Source organism: Panulirus ornatus, chromosome 21 (genome assembly GCF_036320965.1).
Source record: "Panulirus ornatus isolate Po-2019 chromosome 21, ASM3632096v1, whole genome shotgun sequence".
Classification (NCBI taxonomy): domain Eukaryota; kingdom Metazoa; phylum Arthropoda; class Malacostraca; order Decapoda; family Palinuridae; genus Panulirus; species Panulirus ornatus.
In genome coordinates, this window is record NC_092244.1 from 7,321,382 (window position 1) to 7,345,490 (window position 24,109).

General features: G+C 49.6%; 1 protein-coding gene across 13 annotated transcripts in view; it reads left to right on the forward strand.

Annotated features, from left to right (window-relative positions):
• The window catches only part of mmy (UDP-N-acetylglucosamine pyrophosphorylase mmy), a 114,782-nt gene that overhangs the window by 30,578 nt on the left and 60,095 nt on the right, over nucleotides 1-24,109 (forward strand). For 5 of the 13 annotated variants that reach the window (XM_071675672.1, XM_071675669.1, XM_071675668.1 and 2 more), the window contains one exon: nucleotides 16,729-16,782. The exons of 7 other annotated variants lie outside the window; for them this stretch is intronic. The gene's annotated coding sequence lies outside the window, so the exon portion shown is untranslated. Of the gene's footprint in view, nucleotides 1-958; nucleotides 1,079-16,728; nucleotides 16,783-24,109 lie in introns of those variants that run through there. One more of the 13 variants, XM_071675671.1, reaches the window with a different exon arrangement.

Consider the following 24,109-nt stretch of genomic DNA (forward strand, 5'->3'; position numbering starts at 1 on the left):
TTTTGGAAGCTGGTCACGTCCACTGGTAGGGACTACAGGTCAGAGTGTTGCGTTGTGTGTGCGTCTAAGTGCAGAGAGTGCAGGGCAGTTGAGAGGTAACCGCTCGTTGCCTTTTCTATGGTAGTTACCTTGTAGGGACGAAGGGTGTGTTTAGTGCTGTAGGAATGGATGATGTCCAGAGCGTAAGGTGGAGAGTGTGACTCGTGTTTGTCTGGGGAGTGCGCTTTCTGGTATGTTTTGAGTTTCAGACTGATTGGGGGAAGGTCAGTTGCTTAGTGCGTTTCGTGTCATTTCAGTGCACGTGTGTGGTTTGTCAGTGTTATATTTGTTCTGGGTAGGGGAGATGCGTGAGTGGAGGTTACTGAAGTGTGTGTGTGAGGCACGGATGGATCTCGTGCTGCTGCACAGAAAGAATGAAGTGTCGTGGATGTTGGAGTGGGGACTGTATTGTGAGGGTCTTTGTTTTATTGTGAAGGTGTGCATTGTCTGTGGTTGCTAGGTAGCCACTGATTATTCTCTGCGGTTTGCAGCTTTATGTTTCTGTTTGGCAGTGGGAGACTTGGAAGGTGAGGTACACTTTAAATTGGAGTAAATGAATTGTTTATATAGGATGTTGAGGGATTCTTTTCCTTGTCCAATTGTGGTGCCAGTTATATATATATATTTATTGTAAGGCTAACACATGCATATGTTTGGCTTCGTTTTTAAGCAGAGGGTGAGATGTACAGGTTAATTCTTGCGTGTCCTGTAGTATCGTGTGTGAGTGAGTGTGTGTAACGGTACAGTTCTACAATGAATGTGTGGTGGGGGTAGGGTGGGTGTGAGTGTGTTGTGGAGGGAGGTGGGTGGAGGAGGGAGGGTGTTCGTGTGTACCGGGAGGGGTTGTGAGGAGGGGGATGGGTGGGGTAGTGTGAGATACGGGAAGTAACCTTGTGGGTTTGGGAGGGCGGCCGGTTGGTGTCCCCGGTGGGCGCTGCTCTTATTGTTGAACCTCCGGCTGGTGCACACACTGGCCCGCGACGCCCTGCACGCCGCACCGCTCCCTCCTCTCGTCGACACCGAGACCCCCGACTCTCAGGTAATGAGCCCCACACACCTCCTGCTCTTGCTACCATCCCTTGGTAGGGCGCTCGACTGAAACACCAGTCCGTATGATAGAGGAAACACATGTCGGTGTTTCTTGTATTGCTGTTGTTTGGTATTATACCTGGCAGGATAGAGAACCTGTGGAAACGTCTTATGCTTCTGGATGTGTTGCTACGAATGTGGTCGTGTAAATGTTTTGTCTCTGCGTCGTGAGGGGTGGAGGCGTGCCACCGTGTGGTTGAGGCAGTAGCACAGGTGAGACCCCGGGGTGTGAGGGAGTGTCGCACGTCACTCTTGTCACCTGCCACCCGCCTCACGCAATACCACAGATTGCTCTGGTTACGCCGCCACCCTCAGGCGAACGTTGTTCAGGTAGGAAAACGTTCCCAGGCAGTTTTTCCATCAGCCGTCCTGTTACACGGTGCAGCGGGAGGTAGAAGAGGGACCCCCGTTAGTTTCTGTACTGTTAATAAATGGAGATGATCTGAAATGACAGAGGTATTGCCGGTTATTCATAATTTTATTCCCGGGAGTAATGATGGCTCGTCTGGAGGAAGGAGAACTGAAGACTGTGAAGTGTGAGGTGTAGGACTTGTGAGGTGGTGCTGCTGCCCTCACGTGTTGCTGAAGTCAGTCGCGTGTGGTACTTTCCTGAAGGGGGAGTGGAGGTTCCTGTGATTGATGATGATGATGATGCTGTGCTATTCTTTTTGTGGTTATCTTGTGTGTAGCGGTGGTGGCGGCCGCCGCCGACCACTCCGGGACATTCTTTGTAAATGTGTTATCTTAAGTTCGAACGAATCGGTGGTGTCTTGCTTACTGGCTGATAAGTGATGATGTGGACCAGGAACAGTGGTAGTTATTCGTGAGATCCTGGGCGGCAGCCGCGGCCCAGGAGAAAGCTTCACACAACCACGAACAATCTGTATTTATCTGGTTGATTACCGTGATGAAGACGGGCTGCCTGCATCAAGGTAGGTCTCACGTACGGCCACCAGTATGTAAAAGCTTTTTAGGAAGAATAAAGGCAAGGAAGAAAGTGATGGAACACTTGGAGACGAAGAACCAAAGGGAACTGGAAGGGTGTGGTTGATATGGCCAGGGACCTCTATGTCTGGAAGGTTCACACGCAGAATCCACGGAGCCAAGTTAACCCACATACTTTGTGATGATTATTGGCAGGGAGGGAAGAGGTCAAGTGTTGCCTGACACACACACACACACACACACACACACACACACCACACACACACACACAGACTGACATGCAGTAAGAGAGGTACATTTTTTTAAGATTATGACTTAGAAGCCAAGTTGAGAAAAATATCGTAAAAAACGTAAATGTGGAGATTGGTATTTTCAGGATTATTATTATTATATATTTGTATTTTCTGGATTATTGTTATATATTTTTTTTACATTTGCGTCCGTAGACTGTGTTGCAAGGGCTCTTGCCTGACACTAAAATTACAGTCAGAATCTTTGAATATCTTTGAGAACATTGCCATAACATTTTCATATGCTGTCTGTATTGATTGAAACGTTCGCACTTGTAAGTTTAGTCATCCCAACTAACTGGTCATTACTTTTTGTTGGTGTAGTGTGCGTCTTTGTAAGGGCGACACTCTCCTTGGGGAGGTGTGTGTGATGGCACGCCGTGGGTGTGTCGACGAGGAAACCAGATAACCTCGTCACCACAGGTTTACTGTAGGTGGCGTTGTCGCTCCACAAGGCCGTTTCCTAAGACTCCTGCAGCACTTGTATTGAAAGTTGCTGGGCCGGAGAAGGTGATTCCCTGTGCACCAGGGATTATGAAAGTTAAGGTGACACGTTTACATGCAAGCAACACCCACCACCAAGGGGAAGATGGATGGCCTCTTGTGGGGGTTTCATGGAGATGTTGGAAAAGGATGTATCAGCCCCTGCACCTCGACCATCAGCGTCTTAGAGGAGAATGGGGTGTTCGGTGGCCAACATGGGAAGACGCAGTGTAGCGAACCACAACACGAGGAGGAAGTATGGGTAGGAGGGTCAATACTGAAGGATAATAGTCTCCACTGAGTGACACGTCTGAGGAACCTGTGGACAACAGGGAGCCAACAGGAAGATAGTAAACGCTACAGAGTAATCCCTGACGGGAGAGAGAGGAGCCTGGGCGCCACAGATAGTGAAGAAGTGATCTAAAAGTAGACTTGGTAGAGAGATGGAGGGGGCGGCCACGGGGCCAGCCTTTGGCCAGATATCACTAGAGTAGTGTGCCAGTGTGTAACCACGGATCGCTGGTGGCTGCTGGCTCCAAACAAGCCAACTGGAACCAATATAACTGGACGTGCTCCTTTGTTCCCTAGAGGAGGGTTCCAACCCGACCACGCTTCCAGCCAGCTGGAGGCCAGTGTAGAGCCGAAAATCAAACCTTCACAGACCAGTCTGGAGTAACACTTAACATGTTCTGACCTAAAGAGCTCAAGGTCAGCCAGGAGTGTGGTGAAGCAAGACAGTAGAGTTAGAGCAAGCGGGTGGTGGGCGTGGCCTGTTGCCAGTGGTCACGGCGGTGAAAGTGGCACTGTTGGTGGTGGTGGTAAAGCTATAGGTAAAGTAGTGGTGGATGGTGGAGACGAGAGTGGCTTCGCCAACCTGTGTGGAGGCCGCTGGTTTGACTCTTGTGTTGCGAATGGCTCTCCGTGGCGGCGCGGTCTCTGAGAAGGCTGACAGACGCTAGTGTTGGCGGCAGACCCATAAAGTAGCACGGAGGGGAAACTGTATGTTTGGTACGAGAGGTGAGGAATGCTTGTGGTATACAGTTGACACAGTTAACTGATCCCTGATCCCTTACGAAGGAGAGTGTCCAGGTACTTTTCTCGTTACACAGGGCACAGGAAGGGATTCTCTACTGTGTATACGAGGAAAATAAATCTCCTGACGTAAAAAGGATGAATAAACGACTCCCTGTTCAGTAGTTACTGAGGGGCGGGGAATGTGGTCCCTTCATGATCTGTAAGTTGGTTGAAAGTGTTCCTGAGCCATACTTAGGCCGAGGGGACTGGGTCCTGTATCGTCATTCAGGAGACAAAGGACGGTCTTGGACTGTAGCGAGGGGAGAACCTCACCCTCCGTTTTGTTTTCTCTTTTTAAGTAGTGAATGAGTTGTTTGTATAAGGAGAGGATTGTTTGCGTTTAAGATATGAGGGTTGAGATATGTGTTTTGTTTACAATAAAGAGCACCACGATTGTAGTTATTAATCGTGTAAGTCATCAGCGTCTGTTGTGTACTGGATGGTAAGAGTCTTCGGTGCAGAAAATGAGGAAAGTGAATGTGACTGCAGTGAGAGTCAGTGGGGTTGGTGCGGTGAGAGTGAGTGGTATTCATGCGGTGAGAGTGAGTGTGGTGGTGATGCAGGAAGAGTGTCGTGCTCGTGCAGTGGGTGCCGTGATGGTGCAATAAGAGTGAGTGAGATAGTGTAGTGGTGCGGTAAGAGTGAATGTGGTAGTGTTGCCGCCACAGAGTAGGGAGGGGAAGGGGAGGGGCGAGCACGATGGGCTTCACAACACTCACCTCCACCCCCCCCTCACCTTCCACCCTTCTCATTTTATCTCACGTAGGGAAACCTGTTCTCCACCTCATCTGTTGACGTCAGAGCCTTTCTTCTCACCCTCCATCTTCCTGCGTTCAGAGAGCCGACACCAGGGCACCCTACCAGGGAGGAGGTTGATATTGGAGGGTGCTGGAGGAGAGTTCTAGGTGACTAGGCTTTGGCACTAACCCGATAAGATACTGGTGGGATTAGCCCCTCTCCAAGATATGACGTAGGCCAAGAGGATTATACTTTTTTATGTAATTCCGACAATCTGTCTTCGTAGTACAATACCTTGATGTTGGTCAACCCTGATATTTACGAGATCGCCTTCTATGCTGCTCATGGCGAGCCAGCTCCTCTCGGGGCTCAGTTAATTGCCACGGAAACTTTACTTGGGCAAACTGGATGTGATTTGATTGACATGTGATGCTGATCCTGTGTAGAGCTTGCCATATACACCATGAACCACATCTCAATGGCTAGGGATGTAAAGGTTGAGCCGAGACCTTTCTGTGACGAAAGGTGTGTCAAGAGATGACATAGAAACGGAAACTGGTCATGAACCTTTTGACGGGCGGTTGTAGAGTTTTTGCTCAGGAGTTGATGGTACCTTATTATACCCCGTGTGTTGCAGGATGGGCCACGCCCTCTGCCCTCGAATTGTGAAAACCTTTCCTCGTTCTATTGTTTTTACTCATCGCAATGGCGGTGTATGGTATCGTCGGACAGTGTAGCAGTAACAGATAGCTGTGTGTGGTAGCGTCTGATAGTCTGACGAACGGGTAGCGGTGTATGGTAGCATCTAACAGTGACAGTAATGGGTAGCGGTGTGTGATAGCGTCTAACAGAAAGACAATAACGGGTAGCGGTGTGTGGCAGCGTCTAACAGTATGACAATAACGGGGAGCTGTGTTGTAGCGTCTGACAGTATAACAATAACGGGTAGGGGTGTGTGGTAGCGACTGATAGCTGACAGTAACGGGTAGCGGTGTGTGGTAGCATCTAACAGTTTGACAGTAACCGGTAGTGGTGTGGGTAGCGTCTAACAGTATGACAGTAACGGGTAGCGATGTGTGGAAGCGTCTAACAGTATGACAGTAGCAGTTAGTTGGTGGACGTGGCTGGGGTCGGGGGCGGGTTAGAGTGGTTAACCTTGGCTTGTCGACAGACCACCGGCCTCTGGCTCCTTGCTTACCATCCCCTCCAACCAGTCTTCACTCTTACTCCACCCACACACAAGGGTCACTCTCTGGTAATGCCCCTCGCATCCAGAATCCCGTTCTGGAGACGTTTGCGGGACATTTAGCAAGAATGGTGCTAACTCCTGGATGCAGCAGGGTCGGTTTTCCCCCCTCAGACAGGTTTCCGCGAATTAATTGAGGACACTCGATTCTTGTTTCACGTTGCTTACTTTGGTGAGGTGGATAGGTCTACTGGTGGCGACCTAACTGGCCGGATAGGCTCTTGACCTGACTCCGAGGTTGATGGAATCTCTTTTTTTTAATGGTTAACCTGGACGCTGGAACTGTTATGATTGGTGACATGGATATCAAAGACTCGAGTTGTAGTTGGCGAGGAGGTTACTGGAACGCCTGTTTCCCAGCCTGCTCTTGGCGGGTTATTGACTCGCGTTTGTTATTTCTCGTGGTGGATGGCGGTGACCCAGTTCTTAGGGGATCATTCTTGACCTGACCCGGATTGACCAAATGGGTGACCTCAATCTTGAAACCCGAGTTTCATGACTGGTGACCTTACGTAGAGACCTGTCATGTTTGGCGAGTCGTTGGACCTAACTCGCCAGTGTCTTAGTCGCTGACCTGCTTTGTGTCGCTGCATTCTGACCTCTGGAAACGTCGTTAACCCCCTCCCTCCCCCCGGACTACGATAGCACGACCATTAGGTATGGTAAAGCAGCCCTTGAGGGTCAGGTCAAGGCCAGGCCATCATACCTAAGGGTCGTATCGTCGTGCTCAAGTGTCGTAGCATCGTAACTAGAAAATTCTCCCGCCTACCACCGCCTCACTCCCTCCCCTCTAGTCGTATCCACAAACTTCGCTTTTGCCAAGAATGGCGGACGTGACTTTTACGTGGATATTGCTCACCCTTCTGGCGCCGAAGGTTGAGGTGCTGGCAGGTTTGGATTACGAAAGGGTTCATTTCTTCTTTTTTTTTTTTTTCCTTCTCCCAGGCAATCACCCGTGGCGAGATGGCTGGACGTCATCATCGGCTGTCAGGATATTCCGCTCGTCGGAAAGAATTTGCGAGAAAACTTAGGGAAAGCGAAAAGATATAACCAGGTTAACAAACCCCTCCTAGCCTTACGTTGGGCACGGTATCTGTAACGGGTACAGGATCCTTACCTCGCACTCCGTCTTGACAGGACTGTATCAGTGTTTGATTGTTTGTTGTTTGAGCGACGTCGGCATGACGCCTCACGCTGGGAAGTTTCCTGGGCGGGCGGACGGGCGGGATAGTGACATCACCTCCCACCACAGGGCCAGATCACAGTGCGTAAATACTAGTGATGTCGGAGGAATCTCAGGATGTGTTTTCCCGGTGTGGGCCACTGTGCTCTTGCTGAATTACATATATTGGCTATACCACATGCTCCATCTTTTGGGGAGTCATTCTAGCACAGTTTGAGCATTATCAGATGAGTGTAATCGTGGCATGGACCGTTACTCGTTGTACTTAACTTCTTTCTCTGTATTCCGTAACCAAGGTATTTTCGTTCAATAATACATAGTTACCATCTTTTGTGTGTATGTGAGGTTAAACGAGAATCACAGTTTTCGAAGTGGACGAGTACATAAAGGTACTCGTTGATCCGTTTTCCATTACAGTGAAAAGTATCAGTTAAGACAGGCGTCTGTAGAGAGTAGAAATATCAGTAGATTATAGGTCCTTTGGGTGATTTAGTCTATTCGATGTTAATCATATGAATTGTAAAGAGTGTGGTTAGAGATACGGACACGCTCTTAAAAAAAAAAAAAGGCTTAATCTGTAAAATTGACAATTTTTTGTGGATAGGTTCGAATAAACCCTCCAAAAAATGGCACTGTTTATTGTTGATTGTAACATGCATGAAATTTTGAGGATCCATTCACTGTTGTGTTTAGTGAGTGCACGACATAAGAGGAATGGAAGCTTTCTTTTAACGAACCAGCGTAGCACATAATTGTGGCCACTCGTGTTTGAGAAAGACGCTTTATAACCTCAAGAATATATGCCGCAGGTAGTCTCAGGATAAGCTTGGGCTGCTCGGTAAACTAGTTGCTGATTAAAAAGAAATAATCGTGTGTGCGTGTGTAACCAGAGGAGCTAGCTGCCTACTAGGTTATGAGCACAAGTGTTGTGCTATTTCATTGCTGTCACGTAAGATGATATATTTTGTTTTCGCCAGTTTGTTGTGTCTTGGCGAGATTACATCCTGCATTACCTTAAGATAGATATTAGTGATCGTGTAGGTAGTCAGTGTGTTCTATATTCGTGTGGTTGGCTTCGAGCATTTGCTGTGTTTTTGGACGGACGTCGAGCGCTTGCGCTGTGTCTGGAAAGTGTAGACCTCGGTTGAGTTCCTGGACGAGCAGTGACGTTTGGTGGCCCCATGGTCGTCAGGTGGCGGGTTGGTGCCGTAGGTAGAGATGCTAAACCGTAGTGTGCCCTTGGTGATGTGTGTCCCGTTGTGTGAGGCGGAGTGGACATGGTGTGGGTCTCCTTGTGGGTAGGTCAGGCTAGGCTTCCTCCCTCCTGGGGAGGTGAGGTGGGCTTCCTCCTCCTCCTCCTCCTCCTGGTGGGCAAAGCTGTTAGTAGTGGGTTGAGGGTGGGGCCACTTCGTTGGGAAAGGGTCGTCATCCTTCTGATGGAGTGAGGGTGGGCCTCCTTCTGGTGGAATGAGGGTGGACCTCTTGGTGGGGATAGGGTGGGCCTCCTCCTGGTGGGGTGAGCGCCGGACGGCAGAGAATGTCAAGGTAGCTGAGTCTCGGGGCCGCGCCATCACCGTTGGTCTATTTTCCCCAGGATGAACACTGTCAGAGAAGTGGAATCCAGATATACAACGATGAAGAGTTTAGGTTCCCCCCTTTAGGGCTGCGAGACGCGACCTCATTGCAGACGGATAAGACAGCGTCCCCTAAGATCACTCGTAGGCATTCGCTGGCGAGGAAGGTTACATACACTGAAATCCTCTCCAAGGCCAACACTCCCAGCATCGAGACAATGATTATCACCTTATAGCTCAGGTGGATGGGCCATGAGGGTACAATAGCCGATTCCCGACCCCCAGAGCGTGTCATGTATGTAAAGTTGTGGCAGGGAAGACGAAGCTGGTGACCGCGTCAGGATGAGACACAAGGGCAGTGTCAAGCGGGTTCCTCGGTTCCGAACTCGAGCAGTGAGCAGAGGACAGAACAAAATGGCGCTCACTTTCCTTAGTAGCTTATATAGACTGGCGGAGGAGGAACCGTCCAACAACCACGTGACCCACTGCCACAGGGCAACGTGCCCACACGAGCCGACTCACCTCGCCCTGACTGTGCACGTGTGTGTGTCTGCATCCAGAAATAGACTCATCTCTCATCTTACGGACATGCAAATGACCACACTAGAGTACAAGTCATCCTCACAAGCGATGGTTGGCCAGGGAGAACATGGCCACCATCCCTCCATCACTGAACAGAATACGAACGGTCAGGCAAACTTTGGACGCCTGATCCTGGTCGAGCTTCATTCGTTTAGCTGGACGGTGCCGGCACGACGCTGTAACCCTTTGCTTATGTTGGCCTTGCCTGTGAGCTGACTCGTCTGGGATAAAAGAGCATTGTTTGATACAATCGTGTTGTTGTAGCTCAGACTGAACATGACTGGAGAAGTTACCTGTTCCCTAGACGACAATGTCAGCCAAATATCCGAGACTCGACACATTAGTTCTTGGAATATAAACCCCGCTTTGTAAAATGATCATGGACTGTAGTAACCCTGAGTGTGGGCCACCTGTTCGTCCTGGGAGAACATACGGCGAGAGCAGCAGCCGCCCGAGGCCGTCAACCCAGCCGGATAAAAACAGCCGCTCCCGTCCAGGGACCGTAGCATTTCCGGAAATGACTTTAGTTGTTGGTGACCGAGGATCTTGAGTGTCACGTTCTTCAGTGTTGCGTCGTCCTCACGCTGACATACTGTTGTGTCTGCTGCAAGGTCTGCTCCCCACCGACCCTGTCACACTGAGCCTTACACCTTAACGTTGAATTGGATACATTTAATGAGAAAGTATGACAGTTTGAAAATGACCTAGTCGTACCATTAAAGAATTTTATTTCCACAAAGACAGGAGTACATGGACGATAGTGGTTATGCCGTAATACTCTTATGTTTGTCAAGAATATTCCTTTCATCCTTGGACTTTTGCTTGTGAGAGATCCGGAAGATTTCATGTACTACTTTTTTCCCCTCTAGAATTACAAGACGTGATATGGTGGGTATGGGAGAGAGAGAGAGAGAGAGAGAGAGAGAGAGAGAGAGAGAGAGAGAGAGAGAGAGAGAGAGAGAGAGAGAAGAGTTGTAACGCGTAGAGGGGGTGAAGTAGAGGGTGTGGGGAGCTGGGCACGTGACGACCTGCCCGTGGTAAAAGTTCCCGCCTTGCCACCCACACCCCAGCCAGCCAGCTCCTCTCTCTTCTACGGGGTTGAGTCCCTTTCCAGCGACTCCGCCTCCTCCTCCTTCTCGCCACCCCTTCCTTTTCCCAGTAATGATGACCACCCCTTAGCTCATCACCCTCCTGAGCCCCGCTGGAGGCATTGCCAGTACTCCTCTCCCACAGGCACACCTTGGCTGTAATTAGTCACTGCATTCGAGCCGGTGAGGTGAGGGAGGATATTACGTCCTCACTGTAATGTCATTACATCCTTCCTGTGGTCAAGCTGTGGAACACACTGTTACGGAACGTGTACAGTGTTACCTGTTGTTATGTCTGCGGTAAAGGTGTGGAACTGGTCGTCACACACAGTACAGTGTGACGACATCACTATATTAAATCCTCTTAAGAGGTTCCTCCTTTCTTCCCTGGGCTGGCCTCGGCTTGCTTATCCTTGGCTCAACAAAGCAGGACTGGACTCTGATCATGACTAAGGTTTCTCAAGACTGGCTGCCTCTCTCAGTTGTTGGAGACGATTGCCTGGTTGATTTCAACGCATATATAGTACACACACACACACACACACACACACACACACACACACACACACACACGACATGAAGATTTCTTTTTCAGCTTTGAAACGTCCATTTTATATTATTGAGGTAATACAATACTCGGTCTTCTATTCATACCCTCAGGTTTGTAATGAAGATAACAGGTTCGACCTGTAGTATAATGAGGCTGAACAGCAGGTCTCTGTCTTCCTGGAGATGGAGACAGGAAGGATGTGAATGGTTGGAATACCTTGCCTACCACGCCAGTCTTGGCTCCTACCACAGCCCGACAGTCTGTCCCCACAGTCACCTGTCGTATTGAGGCATTGCCACCGGGACAGACTGCTCCTGTGGTGAAGGCTTGCAGTTGTATTCATAGTCACAGCCGAGGACAAGTTTCATCATGGGACTCTCCTCATGCCCTTCCTCCAGACCCATTCCCACAGGAAACGAGTTTTTCTCCACCTTACCTTGTGGCTCAGTATAGGAAGATGTCTGGCAGCCTCATTATATATGGCCCTTGTACCACTTCCTACCGGGTGCTGAGGTCAGCTTTGTTTTAATTTTTTTCCTTTCTACATATTTTTGGGAAACGGTCTTGTATGTAGTAGGTGGCAGCAGCTGGATGTGGGTGGAGGAGCCAGTGGAAGATGCGTCGGGGTGGAGGAGAGGCTTTGTTATATGTTGCCTGTGCTGGCTCTGCTGACGGTGACCATGGTGCCTCGTTGGGGTGTGTGTTCCTTACTTCCACCCTTCATGTACCACTACGTGTGTCATGTATACCGTTATATATATATGTGTGTGTGTGTGTGTGTGTGTGTGTGTGTGTGTGTGTGTGTGGAGTTCTGTGGTAGCACCGACCTCTACACCGTACACGTGTTTAGACTGGGACAGATGTTGGGGTAGAGTTCTGCTAGGCATTCTTGGACTTCGTTCTGTTGCCCCCACTGAGAGGAAGACTCCTTTAGAATAGCATTTTCTTTTTATTGATTGAAGGAGCAAAAAAAAAAAAAAAGATACCTTCTGTGATCCATGGTATCATTTGAAAACGTGGTTGTCGCCACATTCCTTTCCTCTAAACCACTGAACATGACCTGGTACTGTTCGAGATGAACTTAAGTATGCTCTGTTGTGTAAGTGATCCGACTTACAATATAAGTGATTATATAGACCGTGAAAATATTGATATCCCGTGTACAGTGACTCTCCATGTCGATGGACTCGGGTCTTGGTCAAGAATTCGTGGGACTCTGGTCTTGGTCAAGAATTCTTAGGACTCTGGTCGCGGTCAAGAATTCTTGGGTGTTGTAACGCCGCGTGATGATCCCTTGACACCGGAGTGTGACGTCACCAGTAGGCGTCACTCGTAACGTGACGTCGTTATCGATGCGTGACGTCTTGAGCACGACGATGTCACTGTATGACGACTTTATCTTTGATTTTCCCCTTAAAGTTCAGGTCGGTCACAGGTCGTACCATCATACCGAAGAGTTGTACCTCCGTGCTCAAGGGTCGTGTCGTCGTGCCGAAGGGTCGTACCGTCGTGGTGAAAGGTTCGTGTACCGTCGTGCTCGCTCAAGAGGATGATCTCTCCCGTTACTCAACAGTCGCTGGAGTGGATTGATTGGGAGGAGGTGGTGGGGACCGCCGTGCCGTGTTGATGACCCAGCTTGCCCTGTGTGTCTCATGACCTGACGTCTCTCTCTCTCTCTCTCTCTCTCTCTCTCTCTCTCTCTCTCTCTCTCTCTCTCTCTCTCTCTCTCTCTCTCTGTTTGTAAGTACTAGTGTGTGTGTGTTTTTAAGTAAGTACTAGTGTCGTGTACCACGGGAGTGTTACACTCGTGTTGCCCTGTCTAGTCACTTTGTATATATGCACCATGCCTTTACCTTTATGAATATACATTCACACACACACACACACACACACACACACACACACACACACACACACACACACCATTCGTGCATGTGTATTTTCGCTCCGTCGCTCGTGCGTGTGCATGCTTGTTTCAGGGGATGAGGAGACATCGTCCCTTTCCTTGTTATCATCGTGACAGAATCATATGATGCTGTGGCCGAGGCTCGCTTCACTGTTGCAAGGTATTTGGAGGTATTGGACCGTGACGTCATCCCACCGAACGAGCTCCATTGTTTTTTTGCTAGTGATGTAATAACAGGTGAGCCATCGTCCCAGGGCCATTGTGGGGTTATTAGAGCGAGTGATAAGGTGAAAGGCGCCGTCGGCTATGTAACTGCGAGAATGTTTAATGGATGGTAGTATTCCCGAGGTATTTTCCTCTACTGACGCATGTCCGCACGTCTTTGATCACGGTCTAGAGAGGAGTGGTGTATACTGGAGCCTTCCTCGCACTGTCTCTCTCTCCCGTCCTGCACCAACGCTTAGGCCGTTTGCAGATGTCTCGTGGAAATCAAACTCGGGATGTGAATATGAGAGTATTTTCCTTTGCATACGAACGCGAGGGAAAAGCTGGAAAGCTTGTGTTTTCAGGAGGTAAGGAGGACTCGTGCGTACTAACTGCGGGTGGACAGACGGGAGGAAAAGCTCTGTGGAGGATTGTGTCCAGTGTCGGAATGATTGGCAGACCAGCAGATGCTGCTGGTGCGTGACTAGCTAATGACTGCTCATGGGGGCCATTAGTATTATCACTAAGGGATCGAGGACGAACCCGTTCCATTACTGACATTTGTACGGGCCATGCGCTGTAGCGTGGCTGTTGAGCCTGGCCGCTGCTTTCTTGCCATGGACGCTTGATTTCCGAAGCACAGCTCGCATGAGGGGGGTGTGTAACTCCTGCAGGAGTGCTCATGATATCCCTGGTTGCTTCTGATGAGGTGACCTGTGAGGTTGTTAAGTTGTACATACAGCACTGGTGTGTGTGTGTGTGTGTGTGTGTGTGTGTGTGTGTGTGTGTGTGTGTGTGTGTGTGTGTGTTCTGTGTGCTGAACGGTGGTTGCTTGTGGCGAGGTGTTGCGGTTCACAGGACCAGCATATCCATAGTAAGTCCTGAGTCAGGTGCTTTGTCATCCGGGGCGGCTCAGGTTGTGGGAGGAGGTCAGCTTGTTTAGCCCGGTCACCTGTGGCCTAGCAACGTACTGCAGCAGGGTTTACCTCACCATATGAGGGTCAGAAAGAGGTCAGGGAAATGCCACCTGTGGTGGTAGTACTTTGACATTAGTATCCTGCCTGGTCGTGTGTGGCGCCTGTTTGTGTGTGTATATATATATATATATATATATATATATATATATATATATATATATATATATATATATATATATATAATTTTTTTTTTTATTTTCCAAAAGAAGGAACAGAGGGGGCCAGGTGAGGATATTCCAAAAAATGCCCAGTCCTCTGTTCTTAACGCTACCTCGCTAACGCGGGAAATGGCGAATAGTTTAAAAAGATAAATATATATATATATATATAAAATGCGTGTGTGTGATTGGGAACCTAGATTTCGTAACACATCGAGTATGAGCTTCGTTTGGATGGACTAGGAGAACCACTTCTGCTCGGGTCCTAACAGCCACCAGACTCCCGCAGGACTGATATTCTTACTCATTAGTGGCAATGACTCCCAAGACACCGTCGAATGAAGGAGGGGAGGGCAACACATGGGATGAGAAGTGATTACAGGATGTTAGGGACTTATTTCCTGGGGTTCAGACACTCTTCTGTCGACAGTAAGACTTATAGCTTGAAGAACGATCATCATAATGCTCTCCGTCAGCTGAGCTTAACGTCCTCTGATTTTTGTGGTCTCGGGAATCAACGTCTGGCATCAGCAACTAATCACATTGCTTCAGTGAGATACTGTAAGCTCTCTCATATGTCAGGTTTTGTGATTGAAGACTTTCTTAACACTTACGATGTTTAAAAAACTATGTGTGTTGCATCTTATGCGCTGTGTGTGTGTGTGTGTGTGTGTGTGTGTGTGTGTGTGGGTCAGGTGTTGAGGGAGTGACGGATCCTGTTCGTCTGGATGAAGTCTCTTGCTACCATCTCTCTTGTGTGTCCCAGTATTCCATTGTTTTGAGACTGAAATATTTGCGACACTTATGTAATGCACGTATGAGAATGGCACCGGCTTAAAACAGCTGAACTCTGAGAGACTTGGTGTTAACCTCATCATTAATCTCGTGTGGTGGGTGCGCCACGGTGCTTAAGATGACGAGATTAAGTAATAGTTTTCCGTGGCGCAGGTGTGAGTTACGTCAGGGAGGAGTGAGGCGGGAGGTCAAGGCCAGATGAGGCGGTTGTGACCCGGGCCGTAGCTGGGCAATGCTACCGCTCCCCATCACACACTTCGAACCCAAGTGTTTAGCAAATAGTCATCTGTTATGTGCAGGGCCTAAGCCGCAAGCACGATCTAATTCATCTGACACTCACCTCACCTCATCACAAACTGTCAAGGTTAAAATTGTTTGTGTGCGTGTGAAGGAAAACCATTTCATATGGTCACTATAGCGGCGCTGATCCCGCCCGCTGTGTGGGAATCCGCCGGTCGCGTTTCAACGTCACTCTTAATTGAACGTGTCACCAGCTGTCTGATATCTCCATTGTAGAAGTGAGGAGAGACATGACCCAGTTGAGTTCTGACCCAGACACTTAGCCAGGGATTAATGAAGATCAGTTACGACACGTTATCAAATGATTCTTACGTTACTAATCCTGGAGGCTTGGTTGACGCTGATGGTGGACATTTTAATTAGCTTTTCAGTTACAAAACATCAGTAATGATGCCTGACTGCCGATTTGAAGACGAAAATCTCCTGTAGTATATCCTTGTTTTAACACTTGCTTGAGGAAGATCGACAACAAATGTTTTTTTTATTTAACCTACCTTAGATGGTTTATGAAGGTGCAGCCTTTGTAAGCGACCAGTTCGTGTTCCAAAAGACAGCGAGTCGATCGTGTGGTAAGATGTGAGGCAAGAGCCTTGTAATGTCTTAAACTTGTTACTTGCCAGACGCTATCAGTTCGCGGACATCACGTGTGATAAGCCATATTAAAACACGGTCAATATTTTCTTCCTCTTTGGTGATAATGGAGTTGTATCAGTGTGGTGACGTGTGAAGGGCTAATTTACGACCTCGCCTGGTGCAGTACGGTGCTTGATCTGTGTATGGGCCTGGCTTGGGGCAGGACGCTACTGGTACCGTGTGGAGGGGTTATGTGTGGCTAAGGGCAGGAGGACCTCGGCTGGTGATGCATGGACGTAGCTAAGGTGCTGGCCGGGCCGCACCGCTGCTGGAACCCTCTCCCTCCCTTAGCCCCGGTGACATGCACGGTTGCCGCCGCTTGACCCACCGCGAAGGTCGTTCTTAACGAGGAACCACAGTTATGTCGTGTGAGCAGTGGGCACGGTTGCGGGCCGGGCCGGGCCAGGCAGGCAGGGCTCTCAAGGCCAACGGCTCAGCCGACGCCGACTTGTCACTACCCCCTCCGGGGATCTCCTGGTTGTAGACACCTACCCACCACTACCACTTGCATTGGCGGATTACTTATCATGTGCTAATACTTACAAATGTTTTTTTTTAGTATTACACATTCATTACTTACACTAGTGTATTATGTATTATATATTTTTGCTTAAACTAATGCAGTGTGTATTGTACCATCCTACTTACGCTAGCGTAATCACTATATACTCGCACTTACATTAGCATATCATGCTATGCATTTATCCCAACACTAGCGTATTACGTATTATACACGCACACTATTGTATCGCATATTATAAAACCATACTTACACACCAACAATTTACATAAATACTTACTCGTTTGTCTAGACATTACGTGAATATAGTTATGATAGAATGTGTGGCTAATGTGGACTCTTTGTGCTTTGCAGGTGAGTGAACGTGCCTTGTGTGGCTCAGGAGGACCTTGGTGTTGGTGGCAAGAGGTAAGAACACACACACACACACACACACACACACACACACACACACACACACACACACCAATACCTCCCAACGTAACTGTCTGTCATATTACGAACGTTTCAGATCGTATTCGTGTACAACACTTTCATTCATATGTTTTCCCTTTTATCCATTTACCGCCGAGTTACCACATTATATAATGTATCTTTTATTCATTGAGCCGAATGAATGTGGGAAAGTCCCTGGGATCGATTTTTGTTTGCTATAACTTATGGCTTAAGATGTGATTGCTGGCCTCACGCTCGTTTTCTTTTCTCCTATTGTATTTTTTTTCCTGTGGCCAGTATTGTTCATAGTGTTTTCCTGCATCCCGCTGAGAACCAGGTCTCTCTGGCGATGGTTGCACCACTCATCACTGACCTCCGTCAACTGGTGTTGGTATAACATTGTTGCTGACTACCGAGTAGTGTTGCTGTTCCACTGTGTTCCTTTCTGTCGTGGTCAGCCATTCCTCTCGTACAGTTTCCAATTAGTCTCAGTGACGTAGATGTTTGTAGGGTGATGCTCGTCTTCGCTTCCCTCATAGATTCGTCCGTGCTTTGGATGTGATTTTTTTTGAGGGGGGTGGGGGGTTCGTCCATGCAAGGCTCCTCCATACCGTCTGACAGCTTTTAAGAAACGTAGACACCAAAATTGCCAAACTCTCTCTCTCTCTCTCTCTCTCTCTCTCTCTCTCTCTCTCTCTCTCTCTCTCTCTCTCTCTCTCTCTCTCACACACACACACACACACACACGTTGCGTAAATCAGTCTATGCTGGAACTGAATATCATAATCCCATCGCGTGCTCCTGTCTCTTGTGAAGCCGACCCTGTTGCTATCCTTCGTCTCGTCGGCATGTTATTCCCGTATCGATTCATCATGGACGACACACGAGCACTGTTGCTATGTAATTTCTGCCGTCCCTGCACCATCTTGATGCGTGTGGGTTGGCCGTTACTGTACGATCTCGTTTCCCCCCTTGGTGGTGTCCCAGCGTCATTAATAAAGTCGAGTAAAAGAAGAATGGGAAGGCGATTGTTTGTTAGCCGTAGCAGTTCTCAAGGTAGTGTCAGAACCCGAATCCTGACCACCTGCCATTGACTACACCCTACTATTCATTTCTCTCGGTATGATTCCTGCCACCCTTTCTGTCGTCTCTTTCTCCTTTATCTCCTGTGTGACATCCTCTTGTCTTAAACGAAATGTTAAAACACAAAGTCTCACAATCTCCGTTTTCTTTCATCTTTCGTTCCGAGACCTTTGATAATTCATTACTATCATCCATCCTGGACATGTAGTTCCTCTCTGGTTTATGGTGATGTTCTGGATGAATTTTCTCTGTGTCTCCTCCAGCTTCTCACGCCACCAGGCACCTCCAGCCGTGTTTGACTGCAAGTTTGGCAGAGGTGTCGCGAGTGGTTGCGGTTCGAATCCTACTGTCTGGAGGCTATTGCATGTTCTATGGGCTCTTGTGAGGTGTCTACTCGTGTTCCAACTCCTAGGACTTACTGGACCAGCTTTACGCCTTTTTTTTGGCTGCTGCTTCCCATAGTTTCTGTGAGTACACTAGCCACGCGAGCGTCGACCGTAATGATACCTCTCTTTATTCCTGGTGCAGCAAAGCCGTTCAAATTCTCCTCTGTATTTTGTCTTTTCCTCCTATAACCATTCTCATTTTTATGGCCATGATTTCTCACGAGTATTTCTCATCTTTCCTGATGAGTTTGTTATTGACGAGGAGATGGATGTCGGATACCCTGGTGGGTTATATTGCAGTAAAAAGTGAGGGGGAGGTGTGTGTGTGTGTGTGTGTGTTTGTGTGGAGGGTGAGTGGCGACGCCAGTGAATGAGAGCAGTGCGAGGCTGGAGCGGCACTTCCACCACTGATAAAGCAGCAGCAGCAGCAGCAGCACTTTCACTGGTGGGTGGCAGCTCGACATACTCTCGTCATCATAGCCAGGCCCCCACCGCTCCTGAATCCCCCGCCCCACCCTCCTCAACCCCCCCCCCCCCCCCGCACACACACACACACACACACGAATCTAGATTCTAAGTTAGACCTAGATATTGTTTGTATGTGTAATGATTCTTAAGAAACGATGGTGTGGGTGAGCAAGTAGTACGTATTGGATAGTTTTGTAAGTATTGTGATAGCTAACCTGACACTTCTCACATATGTCGACGTCTGGAGTTTGAGGGACGTAGGAACTCTGTGTTTGTGAGTGGAAGGGGCTTTTGTGTGTGTGTGTGTGTGTGTGTGTGTGTGTGTGTGTGTGTAAAAGAGACGGAAGCATCCTTCACTGGCACAGTCCACCCCCACGTCCTACTCATCTTTCATGGCAGCATCGAGTGGTACTTGATGAGAGAAAAAATGTAAGTCTTGGGTTGTCATTACCTCGAGGCTGACTGGTGTACATATGCTGGTGGTGTGCCTCAGTTTGAGGAGAGTGACGCGATTGTGGTGGAGGGTGGACTGACTGGTAGTGTGTGTGTGTTATCGGAGGTTCCGGGCCAACGGTGGAAATCCCTGTAGGCTGGCCTGGGAACCCGACCCCGGGGGCTGAGCGCCTGGGAACACGGCAGCCACGCTGAGAGCGAAAGTGAGAGGCGAGGTGGGCGTAGGAGGGGGTAGGGGCCTGGCCTCAACAATCCTGTCTTAATATGTGAAAGAGTGGCAGGTATTGTGGTGGTGGAGGAGAGTGAGAGCAGGAGAGAGAGAGGTTGGGTGGGGGGGGGTGGCTGGAGCCAAACTGGGCAGTATGTGGTTGACGACCAGTGAGAGAGAGAGAGGGGGGCAGGGAAGTGGAGGAAGATGTGAAAATGAGAACTCTCACGAGAGCGAAAGTGAAGAGACTGCAGCCTTTGAAATGTCGGCCTGTCTTGCTGAAGTCGGTAGAGCTGAGGGAGAAAGGTGACTCCTGCGGTGGCGGAATGTTGGGGAGGCGCGGTGAGGTTAGACTGCTGCATTTCCCGTCACCCTGAGCCCTAAGGCAGGTGTTGTCCTGGGTGCGGGTGACCCGGGAAGGACGCGGCCGGACGCTCATTCCCTGAGAGGGAAAGTTAGGCCGAGGTTCACACAGTCTGTCATACGTGGGGCGGGCGACAACACACAAGGATCACGTCGGCGTCTTCGGCAGCAGGTCTGCGTATGTGAAAGTGAATGGGTCGGTCGGTGAGTTGTTTTTGAAGCCTATAAGAGAGGTGGGTGGGTAGGCGGTGCGGGCGTGGCAGGTCCCTACATCACAGGGGGGTGATGCAACACGGAGATGGGGTAAGCACTGGTCCAACCTGTAACTGTGAGAGATGCGTGAGGGAGACAGTGATACCGCAAGGCGAGGCTGGGCGTATGCCGGTAGACATCAGTATAGGGGGCGGACAACGGGGTAGGGGGCGGTCACCAGTATGGGGTGGTAAACAACGGTGTAGGGGTGGAGAGAGTTTAGGGGCCGAACAAAGGTACACACAACAACCACAACAACTGGGGTCAGACAAAGACCCTTCGTGACCTCTGTAATCCTTTTGCGCTACCGCTCACAGGATGAGCATGGGGTGAACAGTAGATTTGCCTGGGATACCGGAATAGGTCGAAATCAACTTGTTAGTTACTCAAAAGAAACTCTCTAAGGGTACAGGATACAGTTTAAGGTTAACGAGGAAGAAGCACGTACAGACGATCCAGGTAACGTGTCTACAGTTGCCGCTTTCTCCCTCAGCAGTAGCCTGGTACCTGTCTATTGCGGTAATGGTGAGGACAGAGGCTTGTGATGGTGGTGGTGGTAGTTATGGTAGTGGAGGGGAAGGTGTCAGGTAGTCCCCTCCTGCCATGGTTACCAGTCAGGCGGGGAGGGAGGTGTTGGACTTTCCCTTTAAACCAGTCGACCATAGTGATGGCGGCATGTGTGGCCTGAGTCCAGGAACCCCTTCATGGGTCCTCCTGCTGGTGGCTCCCCACTCGCTCAAGGCCGCAACACCTGCCGCCCTCATGTAACACTCGGCCGTACTCAAACCTAGTGTTGCATGCACCCACCTTCACCTCCCTTAGTCCACTGTCCCTTAGGTTGTCATATCCCTGGAATGTAATATCATATAAGAAAAGGCAGATTTAGAATATTGTCGAGTGATGAATTAGGATAACGAATTTCAAAGAACTGGTCTGCCATTGTAAATCGTGTGGCGAAACTTAGAGCGGTTGGACTCGTCCCCGTTACTCTGTAGTGGAAATCATGGAGGCGCCGCAAGGTGTAGGTGGCGGTGACAGGTGAGCGGACAGCCCACCGAGGATAGAGTGCTGGGCTCAGGAAGTTAAGCCAGGGTAAAAGTAAAGAGTTGGGCTGTAACGGGAACCCACCAAGGTGGGTGCTGACCGTGTCGGCAGCGGCGGCGGTGGAGGTCACGTCGGGGAGGTCCAGTGGCGAGGCTCCACTGGCTGGGCAGCCTCCCTCGGGCAGTGGGGCTGAGGGGGGTCAGGTCGAGGGTGTGTGTGGGGGTGGGAGCGGCAAGACTGTGAAGGTGGGGGGAGGCAGAATGATGTCAGCGGTAGCGTCTACTGTCACCCCCTCCCCCCCATGGTCGTCCCGACACCAATATATAACACACATGTTATTTTCTCCGGTAATTAATACTTGTGATTTTTCTAACATCGCCAGGAAGACTCCACATTCCTCCTCCGGTAAGATTCTCTCTGTTCCCAGACAAAGACCTCGTCATTAACTTCACTCAGGCACCGTAAAGACCCCGAATTTTCTCATCATTATCTTCACCACATGCCCAAGAAGGCCATTATGGACACGTGACATTGTCACAAAAATGCTACTACAGATGACCTTGGCGTCGGCCTCAGCCTCTCCAGAGGCGTGTCTTAAATTAGCCTGATAACATTCCTGGGTGTTGAGGTCAGCGCGTGGCTGTAGGTCAGTTCTTGGAGTTGGAGGGTAACATGTTGCCTTGCGGCGCGTCGCCTTCGCTGAAAACTCCACTTACGGTGACATTTTGGATTCGTTTTCGTTTTTATTTATGGGTGAGTCTGCCTTTATTTCCTCAAGGTGTCTGCAGGACGAAAGGAGCTCATGCCTCACACATTCTTCATGTGGTGGTGCGTGTGTGGCGAGGGCCTCCCTCAGATGACTCGGCGAGCAGCAACCGAATATGGTGTGGCTGATAGCTTCTCCCCAACCAGGTTTATGGTGGGCTCTGTTGCACGGGACATGAACTGAGGCTTAGAGTACTTGGGGTTACGAGAAAGTCTCCATGAGTCTGTAATCCGTAACCATGCGTTTATGATTGGTGCTTGAAGTTAACTCTGAGAGTTGATTTAGACGTAGCAGTTCATGATGTGAGAGATGTGTTCGACTGCATGATAATGTTGGCTCCAGGGATGATTGGCTTGTGCGGTCATATCTGGTAATGGAAATGATATTGTGGTATACGATATCATGACGTAATTAAGGCGAACTTTACGTTAATTGTAATGGCCTAATCCATGAGTTATGTGATAGTGCGCTCGCCCGCTGTTTTAGTGGCTGTGTATCGTTGTTCAACCCAGAAGCACAGCGGCGCGACCCCTGAGCACAGCTGTACGACCCTTGAGCACGACGTTATTACCCTTGGGTATAATAGAGTGTGCTCTTCCCTGACTCATCAGGGGTAGGTGGTGGACAGAGTGCGTGATGGACGGTAGCCGGCACAGTGAGTGCGTGACAGACTGTAGCCGGGACAGTGAGTGCGTAAGAAAGCCGGGGTTGTAAGGGCAAGCCATGACTTAGGGTTATCTGATAGGCTCTTTATGTGGGGGAGAGTGACACCGCGTTCTCGATACTTTAATGCAGGAGTGACGTGACGAGTTTGTTGTCTTGAGAGATGCGCTGCTGGCTCTCTGGCTGGCTGGGTAAAAAACCAGAGCAGAGCTGAAGGCTGAGGCTGTCAAGGGTTGAAGGACACCCGCTGGAAACAAAGGCCGGCGGGTGACTGGTGGAAACTCTGGGAAAGGCCAGTTGACACCCAGGGAAGGTGGCCCTGATGGGTGATCTTTTGTTGACCTTTTGGTCACGACGCCGGTACGGTTGTGGAACACTACGCTACGATCTTTGGTTATCACGGTACTTCGACCTTTGCGGACCAGGCTCAGAGGCCACGCCAAGGGTGTACTGGTCGTGCTGAAGAGGTTAAGGGTGAGGATGGTAAGCAGCCTTCATCAATAAACTTAGGAGAAACATCTGAAAAAAAAGAAGAGATCTTCCATTACCGAGATGATGATGTGTTGTATTGAATAATGAAGAGATCTGATCTTTGATGCGATATAACGGGGCAATGGATCGCAAGCTTCATCACGCAGGTGTTCCGTGGACTATGGTAATGATGATGAGCAGGTAAAAGGAGTCGAGCAGCAGGAGGACAGTATCCAGGTGGTGGTGTCGGCGGTTGAGGTGTGGAGAAGCAAGAGGGTGATGCTAAAATAGAGTTGGAGGTCGTGGTTGATATGTCTGTGTGTGGATGATTGTTGGGGGGAGTTGTTGGTTGATATGTGAATAGTGGATACCTGTGTTTGACGTGGCATCGATGGTGGGTAGGTGGAGGTTGGCCGGTTAGTTGATGGACGTGGTGATTCAGGTTGCTGGGTGGCGGGTATGGGTGGGGTGGCATCAAGATACAGTGGAGCCGTAACACTGGCCCGGTGTGTCCTCGCCAAGGTCACCAAGGGCGTGGACTACACTCCCCAAGGTCAGGCAGGAATGTCCGTTTGGCCTTGCACCTGTCGTGATGCACTGTGCTGGTGAGTGTCTGTTGATGTGACTATCATTCCTACAAACGTATTGTGCCATAAAACTGGCGGGAGATTTCTTGAACATCATTCCCAAAAATGAGCCAGACTCTGGAACACTCGGGTAATGCGTCAGTCATTGTGGAGCCTTGAGGCAGGCTGGTTGGGCGTCAGCATTAGGAGGGGAGGGAGGGTGGCAGGCCTCAAGCTGGAGTCAGGATGGCTGGGCGTCAGCAGTAGGGAGGGAAGATACAGCCTCAGGCTGGAATCAGTATGGCTGGGCGTTAGCAGAACAGGACACCATAGAGCCTGCAGCAGAGCAGGGAAGATGGGTGTAGAGGCGTGGTCGGGCGGCAGTGGACAAGGTCAGGTGGCAGGATGTGGAGGTAGCTACCACCTCCCATGGTTACCAGCGTCACACATACTACCGTCCCTGCCACACACAAGACTTCGACCTTGACCAGCTACAGGAAGTTAGTTACACCACCACTAGTTCCTCCTCATCAACACTAACCCTTGTGGTCTAAATTACCTTGTAACTTCCACCTGC